Below are 11492 nucleotides of genomic sequence, written 5' to 3' on the forward strand. Positions count from 1 at the left end.
TTTTCTAATTTTCTTTCTAACTTATTTTCCTTGCTCTCTTTTTAGGAATTAGGTGTTGTGTATGAGTCATAGTGGTGATCAAGAGTTCAAGGAGGAAGTTGACTTAGAAAATAAACCAGCACCTAGAAAACAAGCCATAAGGGGTACTTGGGTACGTATAGACCAAGGAACTCAAGAAGGTGCAATGGCCAACCAAAGAGAAGATGATTTGCCCATATGCGAGTATGCTGCTCACAAGAAAGTTGGTGATTTGTCTTGCATAAGGAGACCACCCATTGAAGCAAACAATTTTAAAATTGAAGCATCTACTACTTCTTTGCTTAATAATGTTCAATTTTGTGGTTTGCCTCATGAAGATCCAAACATGCATATTTCTAGTTTTCTTCAATTGTGTGATATGTCTAAACAAAATGGTGTTTCTGATGATGCTTTTCGATTAAGACTTTTTCCTTGGTCTCTTAGAGACAAGGCAAAAGTGTGGTTAAATTCTTTACCTGCAGGTACTATCACTACATGGGATGCTATGGAGGCAAAATTCCTAGACAAATTTTTTCCTCCATCAAAGACCGCAAAATTGAAAAGTGATATAAACAATTTTTGTCAATGGGACCAAGAGATTTTGTATGATGCATGGGAGCGCTTCAAGGAACTATTAAGAAGATGCCCACACCATGGTTTTCCAACATGGATACAGGTACAGATTTTCTATAATGGTCTAGATTATGGTAACAAACAATTGGTAGATGCAGCTGTAGGAGGTTCTTTAATGAAGAAGAGGCAATCAGAAGCATTTGAATTAATTGAAGAGATGGCCCATAATAACTACCAATATCCAAGTGAGAGGAGACTAAATGGAAGAAGTCAAGTAAAGGCCGTGGAAGATGTTGATATTAACAACTTAGGAGCTCAACTTGCAACCCAATTCATGAAGACGTTGAATACTCAATTTGGTCAAATAGGGGTGAATTCTATCCAATCTAATAATAATTTTTTTTTTTGTGATTTATGTGGTGCTCATGATCATAAGAGTGTGGATTGCCAAGTTGGAAATCCCTTTGCTTCTGATGATGTTAATTTTGTAGGGAACTTCCAAAAGCAACAAAACAATCCATATTCTAACACATATAATCCAGGATGGAGGAACCACCCAAATTTTTCATGGTCTAACAACAACCAGCAAGGGTCTAATCAAGGACAAAGTGGAGGGTTTCAAAGACAACAATTCCAATCTCCATTCTACCAAAAGCCGCAACTTGCACATCAAAATCAAAATTCTTCTCAAGCTCAAACTCAATTTTCTTCACTTGAACAATCCTTGCAAGAGTTATCTAATAGTACTAATTCTTTCATGCAGAGAACTGAGCAACAATTGACAAACCATAGTCAAATGTTCAACAACCAAATGGCTGCAATCAAAAGCTTGGAGAACCAAATAGGTCAATTAGCAACTCAATTCCAAAGAAGTCAAGGAACTTTGCCAAGCCAAACGGAGAAGAACCCAAAGGAGCAGGTTCAAGCCATTACATTAAGAAGTGGAAAGCAAGTAGCCGGGCCTAAAGAAAGTGACAAAGGGATGGTAATTCTTGATGATGAAGATGAAGAGAGCCCTATAGACTCAACATCACACTTGGTCACACATGACAACTTAAAATCAAATGTGGAGCATAATGAGGCTTATAGGAGAAAAGATGAAGGTTTAAGTGATGCCATGAAGTCTCCACCAACAAAGTACATACCACCACATGTAAAAGAGGCCGAGAGCTCACCAACTGGATCAAAGAAAGTTGAACCAGCACCTTACCTAACCAAACCTATTGACAAGCACAACGAAAATGAGGAGAAGAATCAAGCCTACAAGAAAACCCCACCTCCACCTTTCCCATCTAGGTTTAGGAATGCAAAGTTAGATAATCAATTTAAAAAGTTTCTTGATGTATTTAAGCAATTGCATGTAAATATCCCTTTCATAGATGCCTTAGAACAAATGCCTTCCTATGTTAAGTTTTTGAAGGAGATATTGTCAAACAAGAGGAGGTGGGAGAATTATGAGTTAGTAGCTTTGAGTGAGGAGAGTAGTGCTAGGTTACACCATAGGATTCCACCCAAGTTAAAAGATCCAGGAAGCTTTGATATCCCGTGTAACATTGGACATTATAATTTTATGGCTCTTTGTGATTTAGGTGCTAGCATTAATTTGATGCCATATAGCATTTACAGGAAGCTTGGAGTGGGAGATGTGAAGCCTACCACAGTGACTCTTCAAATGGCAGATCGAAGCATAAAAAGGCCAAGGGGAATATTGGAGGATGTACTTGTAAAAGTAAACAAGTTCATATTCCCTGCAGACTTTGTGATACTTGATATGGAGGAAGATGACAACATTCCAATCATTCTTGGAAGACCATTTCTTGCAACCGAAAGTGCCCTAATTGATGTACAACAAAGGCAAGTAACCCTTAGAGTACTCAATGAGGAGGTAAGTTTTCAAATCCCTAATGTTGTTAAATTTCCTAATCTTGATGAAATTTCTTGCTGCTTTCTTGTTGATGCATGTGATGAATTGGTAAATGATATGGCAAAGGAAAGTAATTTAGATCCCTTAGGATTGAGTGAGTTATTTGGACCATGTACAGAAGAAGAAAAACAAGAGTGTAACATCATAGATATAGCCACCCACTGTGAGGTAGATTATGTTGGAAAGTTTGAGGATTTAGGTGAGAGTGGACCTAGAAAGATACCGAGTGTTGAGCACCCACCTATAATTGATTTGAAGCCACTACCTAGTCATTTAAAATATGTTTTTCTAGGATTTAATAATACCCTTCCGGTAATAATTTCATCCGCCCTTAGTGAGGACCAAGAAGACAAACTTTTAGAAGTTTTAAGAGAACATAAAACTGCACTAGGTTGGACTATAGCTGATATTAAGGGTATTAGCCCCTCTATTTGTATGCACAAAATACTTATGGAGGAAGACCATAAACCGACTGTAGAACATCAAAGGAGGCTTAATCCTAATCTTAAGAAAGTGGTTCATGGTGAGATTTTAAAGCTTTTAGATGCCGGGATTATCTATCCTATTTCGGATAGTAATTGGGTAAGTCCTATTCAAGTAGTTCCTAAGAAAGGTGGGATGACTGTGCAAGAGAATGATAAGAGTGAGCTTATTCCTACTAGGTTAGTTACTGGGTGGAGAGTGTGTATTGATTATAGGAAGCTTAATAAGGCCACTAGAAAAGACCATTTTCCTTTGCCATTCATTGATCAAATGTTAGAAAGGTTAGCCGGTAAGGAATATTATTGTTTTCTAGATGGTTATAGCGGTTACAATCAAATAGCTATTGCCCCTGATGATCAAGAAAAGACTACTTTTACTTGTCCTTATGGAACTTTTGCCTATAGAAGGATGCCTTTTGGTTTATGCAATGCACCTGCAACCTTTCAAAGGTGTATGATGTCCATCTTTTCGGATATGGTAGAAGATATCATTGAGATCTTTATGGATGATTTTAGTGTATTTGGTGATTCTTTTACCTCTTGCTTGCAAAATTTATCTAGGGTTCTTCTAAGGTGTAAAGAAACGAATCTTGTGCTTAATTGGGAAAAATGTCACTTTATGGTTCAAGAGGGCATAGTTTTAGGTCATAAGGTTTCTAAAAGGGGAATTGAGGTAGATAAAGCTAAAATAGAAGTTATAGAGAAATTGCCTCCATCTACTTCAATAAAAGGTATTAGGAGTTTTCTTGGGCATGCGGGCTTTTATAGGAGATTCATTAAGGATTTTTCCAAGATAACTAAACCTCTTTGTAACTTGTTGAATAAAGATGTTCCCTTTGTTTTTGATGATGAATGCATGCATGCTTTTAATCTTTTGAAAGAAAAATTAATATGTGCTCCCATTATGTGTACTCCTAATTGGAATCTACCTTTTGAAATTATGTGTGATGCTAGTGATTATGCTATAGGAGCTGTTTTGGGACAAAGGAAAGATAAAAAACTGCATGTAATATTATGCTTCTAGAACTTTGAATGATGCTTAACTTAATTATGCTACTACTGAGAAAGAGATGCTTGCCATTGTCTTTGCTTTTGATAAGTTTAGAGCATATTTGTTAGGTTCTAAGACCATTGTCTATACCGATCATAGTGCAATTAAGTACCTCATGAGTAAGAAAGAGTCTAAACCTAGGTTAATTAGATGGGTTTTGTTACTTCAAGAGTTTGACTTAGAAATTTTGGATAAAAAAGGAGTAGAAAACCTAGTAGCTGATCACTTGTCTAGGTTGGAATTGAGTGAGGAAAAAGAAGAAAGAGATATAGAAGAGTGTTTTCCAGATGAGAAAGTGTTTAAGGTTGATGGTATGTTTGATGTACCTTGGTATGCTGACATTGTTAATTATTTGGTTACTAATGTTATGCCGCCTAGTTTGGAAAAACCATATGAAAAGCATAAGTTTCTTAAGGAAAGTAGGTATTACTTTTGGGATGACCCCTATCTTTTTAAGAAGTGTGCCGATGGTATAATTAGGAGGTGTGTTGCTAGAGAAGAGACAATGTCCATTATTAAAAGTTGTCATTCTAGTGAGTATGGGGGGCATTTTGGGACTAGAAAAACCATAGCAAAAATTTTAAATTCTGGATTTTATTGGCCATCTATGTTTAAAGATACTAATATTTATGTGCAAGGGTGTGATAGGTGCCAGAGAACCGGGAACATATCAAGGAAGAATGAGATGCCTTTGAAGAATATCCTTGAGGTAGAATTGTTTGATGTTTGGGGTATTGATTTCATGGGTTCTTTTCCTTCTTCTTGTGGTAATAAATATATTTTAGTTGCTGTGGATTATGTTTCTAAATGGGTTGAAGCTAGTGCACTACCTACTAATGATGCACGAGTTGTATTGAAATTTTTTAAAAAATACATTTTTACTAGATTTGGTACACCCCGAGCAATCATTAGTGATGGTGGCACTCATTTTTGCAACAAACAATTTGAATCCCTTCTTGCTAAATATGGTGTTAGACATAAAATTGCTACTCCTTACCACCCACAAACTAGTGGGCAAGTAGAAATTTCAAATAGGGAAATAAAGCGGATTTTGGAGAAGACGGTCAATGCTTCAAGAAAGGATTGGAGCTTAAAGCTAGATGATGCACTTTGGGCATACCGGACCGCCTACAAGACCCCCATTGGTACTTCTCCGTATAAACTGGTTTTTGGTAAGGAATGTCATCTTCCCGTGGAATTGGAGCATAAAGCATATTGGGCAACCAAGTTTCTCAATTTTGATCAAGAGGCTGTGAGCAAGAATAGGCTATTGCAATTGGATGAACTTGAAGAATTTAGGATGGATGCTTTCGAGAATGCAAAGATTTACAAAGAAAAGACAAAGAGATGGCACGACAAGATGATTAAAAAGAGGAACTTTCATGTTGGACAAAAGGTACTTCTTTATAACTCTAGACTTAAATTGTTTCCAGGTAAATTAAGATCAAGATGGAGTGGACCTTATGATATTGTACAAATTTTTCCAAGTGGAGCAATTGAAATCACCAAACCGGGACATGAAAGTTTTAAGGTGAATGGGCAGCGGTTGAAGCCATATTATGAAGGTGGAGTGCTTGAGACTAGCCTCTACTTGGATGATCTTAATTAAGTTAAAGGGAGGAGTCAAGCTAATGACTTTAAACAAGCGCTCTTGGGAGGCAACCCAAGTTTCTTTCTTTACCTTATATTTATCTATTTATTTTAGCTGTTTTTTGTTGTTTTCTTGTTTTTAGGTTGTTTTGATGTGTTTTGTTTGAGTTTTTGCAAGGTTTTAAGATGTTTAGGTGTAAAAGAGCAAAAGACGAATGTTGAGAATTTCAAGTCTAAAGTTAGGTTTTTGGAGTATAACCACCTTTAATATGCATTGGAGTACATAAAATTTTTTTCACATTACGAGGAACATTCCATGTCTTCAAAGGGGAGTATTCTTTACCTTTTATTTACTTTTGCTTTATTTTATGTTTTTCACAATGAGCACATTGTTCATTTTAAGTTTGGGGGTGAAAAGCATGCTTTGCATCTTTTAAATCTTGTCCATTTAAGTGTTTTTATAAGTTTTCAAAAATGTTAGTTTTAGTTTTTATTTTCCTTCATTATTATAAAAATTAAAAAAAAAAATTTGTTTTTGTGGTGTTTTCTTAAGTACTTTAATGAGCCAATGATAAGACTATGATTGAAAATAAATTGGTTTTTAGATGGTGGATTTGTTTTTGTGTATGCTTAAATGCTTGAAGTTATATTCGCATATTGTTACTTTCAATAAATTTTGAGCACATAATCAATAATGCATAATTTAGATTGTGTTTTGAAGAAGGTTTGCATGAATTAGAGTACTTTATTATTAATTAAACTCTAGAACTTGCTTGATTATTGCTTGAGGCGAAATCCTAGGTGAATGCATTACTAAGAACATGATTTAGGCCATCGTTTGTTTAAGTTTGAGCCTTTCAAGCCAACCTAATACATTATCTTCCACTAGTACCTTATTTGAGCCTTTAGGATGCATAAAGATGTATTAGAGCCTTTTCTTCATTAAAGCACATTTACTTACCCTTTTTGAGCCTTAAATTTCTTTTTCCTACCTTGAACATACTACAAAGAGAGCTTTAATTGAATTGATATGAATATATGCTTGTGAGCTTGTTTGAGTGTTGAAATAGAAAAAAAAGAAAAAAAAAATAAAGTTTGGAGGTTAAGTATTTGGTGAATTTGGCTCTAGTATGCATTTTTGTGTAAATTGGAGGTTTGAATGTGCAATAAGAAGAAAAATAAGTTTGGGGGTTTAGTGGAAAAGAAAGAAAAAAAAAAGAAAAAAAAAAGAAATAAAGAAAGAATTGTGTGATTTGAAGAATGTATGCACAATAAAAAGGAGAAAAAGGATATTGAAATTGAAGTTAAAATAAGAAAAGAAGTTCTAATAAAGAAACAAATTTTACAAGTAATTTATTCATTGATATTTAATTTTAGCTTTCTTTCTTTGATTTATTATATCCTATCCTTTTCTTTCTTTAGCCTTATCCATTAGCCTTAACAATAGAAACCATGAAGTCCTAATGATTTAAGGTGGTGCGTTAACCTACATTAGTGGAGAGTGATAATTAAGTCAAGCATATGGTAGTTCATACGTTATTATCAATCTCTAATTCTTGTAAATTTATTCAAGCATATGATAATTAAGTGTATAAATTGATTTCCACACACACACACATTGGAAGTATCATATATGTTGGATAGAATATAAGGTATTGAGTTACACAATTACTTTGAAACCATTTGAAAAGTCATATGTTATACAATCTTTGAGGCACCTCATTAAAATATCTTATGTTCTTTAAATAAAATTTCATTTTCTTATTCTTTTTCTTTGCTAGGCACTAGCAAATCTTAAGTTTGGGGGTATTTGTTAGGTCTAAAATATTGATGATTTTATGCCATATTTATAGCTTAATATTTGTTAGTTTGTGTTAATTTGTTATGGAAAGATACTTAATTATGTATTTTTCTTAATCTAGGTAAAAGAGGAAGAATTTTAAGAAAACAACCATAAAAATGGATTCCTTGGGTCGAATTATGATGGGAAGCAAGATTTGAGCTCGAACGGACTAAGCATTAAAAAGATTCCAAAAAGATACCTTGAAGATTCCATAAAGATTCTATCGGGAATTTCATGATGGAAGTGGATGTCATATGAATCATCACGATCTGAGGATTTCAAACGTCTCGTTAGTTTTGGATTTCGAGGTGCGAGCAAAGAGTTATCATCATTTAAAGTTTGGAATTTATAAAAGGGAATATTCTAGTTAAATCTCCACCATTGATCAAAAGAGGGAATCAAGGCAATTTAAGGGCCAAGATAAAAACAAGTGGCAATAATTGGTTAATTTATCATTAATGAGGCACATGTCATGTCACATGCTTCATTAAGGGTAAATTAGACTAATTAACTATTTTTTTAGGAGGAATTAGATAAAAGGAAAGTAATAGAAAGCAAGTAATATACAGTTTCCTTTTTATACATGAAATTCGTCCAACCCTTTTCATGGCCTAAAAAAGGTATCTTCCAAGACTCCCACATTGAAAATAAAGAGAGAAAAAGATTCTCAAAGCCCTATATATATAGCCCCCACCACATTGAAGGAGGATATACAAGTTTAGAGAGTTATTTAAGAGCTTTTAGGAGGCTTAAATAGAAACAACCCAAATTTTGGGAGTTTCTAAGATTCTCTTAAAGGTTCTAGGGTTTTAAAGTTTTAGAGTTTTAGAAGATCAATTGGAGAGCTTGGAGGAGGCAGAGAGACGTGGGCTTGCTTGGAGAAGAAGGCTACGACTTTGAGAGCTCTTGGAGGAGAATTCGTTCAATAGTTTTTATTCTCTTTTCCTTTCTCTTTAATTGTGAATCTTATTATTTTTAATAATTATGGATGTTGAAATTATTTTTACCATGAACTAATTTTCATAGCTAGGGCTATGATGTAGCCCTAACTATGAAGGTTTAATTATTTTAATATATATTGAGTTTTATTTAATTAGTAATATGTTTTGTTAATAAATCATTGGTATACTTAATGCTTTCATAGGCCGGAAGGAATGAATGATTTTAATAATATTTGAGCTTGGAAAAGGATAATATTATGGATCTCCAATGATTTACATGAATGCATAATTGATTGGAAAATAGTTATGTCTCATGCCATATTATTTGCTTAATCTATGCTTGATGAATTTGCATGATTTAATTTATAGGCCGGAAGGAATAAATTAGGTTATGTGAATATTATCAATTGTGAGTGGAAACTACTTTTGATTAATTTTGTGATTAAGTATGGTTAACAAAATTACTAGTTAATTAAATTCACATATCTAAGTAATTAAATTGGAATAGTTAGTGGTGAAATCAAATGCCCTAGTATTCATAATTATTCAATTCTCTCTCTTACTTGAAATTGATCTAATTTTAATTGATTGCTTTTATTTAATTTAGTTTATTTAGTTTTCAATTGCCATCTTTAATTTTAGTTCAAATATTATCAAAACCTAATTATCTTTGGTACTTAATACTTAATCCCTTGGGTACGACAACCCTATTTTTCCACTTTATTACTTGAAAACGATTCGTGCACTTGCGAGTTGATTTTACACATCACCCTCCATGGCCAGCTTTATTTCTTGTATTCGACATTCCTTGTGAGGCTTCTAGCCTTCCCATTCTTTGATTCACATGCTCAGCTTAAGCACTAACCTGCTGTATTGACTCCAAAACAGCTCTCATGTCCACTTGGTCTCGACTCCTGGTAGCTCGGGCATCGCCATGGAATGCTACGGACTCCTCCTCATTGATCCTCAAGGGTGGCTCTCCTCTCCTCATTCTTGATTCTGTCATGTTAGTATAATAATGCAATAGAAATAAAATAGGACCTTACAATTTCACTCCCTTACGTGTTTCACTCAAATGAGGACTCGACACTCGTGTTTGCACACTTGTTTCGGCTTTTTACCCTCTTTTAAGCTCAACACTCTTGCCTTTTTCCACTCAATGAATTATCTCAAAGTTCTAATTAAAACACCCACAAAACAGCAATTATATCACTAGTATGTTTTAATTAAACTTATCAACAAAACAGTAAGCAAAAATAAATAAATGCCGAACGGAATGAAAATACCTATTTTCGGTTTTTCTAGACAAAATAAAGCAAATTAATGAGAAAACTTTGGAATTTTGAAGAACTGGACCAGATGGTAATAGATTATGAGTTCAAGAATAAAATTCTAGAAAAAGAAATTCAAATACGAACAAGAATCAAACAGAACAAAAATATAGAAAAGTTGTTGGTTGTTGTTCTTTGTAATTCAAGTTTTGTATCAATTCCTTTAACTAATTTTAATCCAAATAATTTAAGCACCCAAAGTCCAAATATCCAGCAGCAAAAATAATTTCCCAGCAACTTAAATATTGAATAAATAATCAAAAAACCAGCAGCTCCAACAAATTTCCAGCAAACAAATTTCCAATAAATAATCGAAATTTTTTATTTTTTTTTATTTTTTTTTATTCGGCTTTACCTCTTCTTTATTTTTTTTTTCACTTACGGAACCTAAACAACTGCAGTAGCAAGAATAATTAGCAAAATTGCAATTCCAACTCCAAAAATTCACCAAACCCGTGACCTCTAAATAAACACAATTGTGCAGTTTTTTTTTTTTTTAAATGTTGCCGTAAACTCTTTTTTTTTTTTTTTTGAATAGATGAATGCAAAGATTTAAGACTAAAACAGCAAAGAAAAATCAACAAAAACCAAAATTAACAAGAACAATGATGAAAAACAACCAACAAATTAGGAAACAAAAAACGATAAAACTAGGAAATCCTAATTCAACTAGGAATGAATTTTTTTTTTTTTTTTTAAGATGCAGAACGTGTATGGGATGGATGCAACCTTAACCTAATGCTAAAATTGCTGAATAACATAAAAAAAAATAAAGCAAATAAAGATAGATCAAACCTGAACAAAATTTAGCTCTGATACCAAATGATACGAACCTAAGACGACCTGCTCCTAAACCCGTATTATATTAGCCCGGATCTTAATTAAGTTCAAGTTCTAATGGAATGGACCTCAACCCCTAACCAACCTGTAGTTAGAAACCTTGGTATAATGTAGATGCCACAACAGGGGATGGAAAACCTATTGATAAGTCAAGCTAAAACAACCAATTCTCTAATGGTGTTTTAGGTGTTCTCTAAGAACAAAAAGATAATTAATCTCACAAGTATTTTCTTAATCAAATCAAAGTTGTATTCTTATTGAAAAATAAGCCTTTAAATAGGCTTTGAAAGAAACAAAATAGACCCTAAAAACCTTAGGAAAAACCGACTACATACATAAAGAAACCTAGTTGGCCACAACTATACTTCATTTCCTAATCTAAGTTTGATTAATTAATTCCTTTATATTAAACTAGGAATTAATTGATTTACAATAAAATAAAAACATTCCTAAAGTTATTTATCCAGAAAATAAATAAATAAAAACCTAAAAAGAAATAAAGTCAATCGCAAATTAGGTAACGAGTTGACTTTGACATCTAGGCTAAATTATGTCTTCAACCGAGCTAACTTATGTCTGCCTGATGTCCGAGCTAACTTATGGCCTATCCGAGCTAACTGATGTCTAGCCGAGCTAACTTGTGTCTGGCCGAGCTCACTGATGTCTGTCCGAGCTAAGTTATGTCTAGCCGAGCTCACTGATGTCTGTCCAAGCTAAGTTACATCCGATGTCCGAAGTCCAAGATCAGATGTCCGAGGCAAGGGTGTCCGATATAAAATGTCTGATGTATGGGTATCCGATGTATCAGCTTCCACCACTTGGATACTTAAAACATGTCTTTTATCTTCAGGTATGGACAAGCCCTTTTGAGAATGAATTACTTTCTAGATAAAGGCAGC

At 33.8% G+C, this 11492-nt stretch overlaps 1 non-coding gene across 1 annotated transcript; it reads right to left on the reverse strand.

Annotated features, from left to right (window-relative positions):
* Window positions 1–571: 571 nt before the first annotated feature.
* LOC132799801 (small nucleolar RNA R71) lies at window positions 572–678 on the reverse strand. Its single transcript, XR_009634680.1, has one exon. It is a non-coding gene; the product is annotated as a small nucleolar RNA R71 (small nucleolar RNA).
* Window positions 679–11492: the final 10814 nt, after the last annotated feature.

This window comes from Ziziphus jujuba, chromosome 10, assembly GCF_031755915.1.
Source record: "Ziziphus jujuba cultivar Dongzao chromosome 10, ASM3175591v1".
NCBI classification, from domain to species: Eukaryota; Viridiplantae; Streptophyta; class Magnoliopsida; order Rosales; family Rhamnaceae; genus Ziziphus; species Ziziphus jujuba.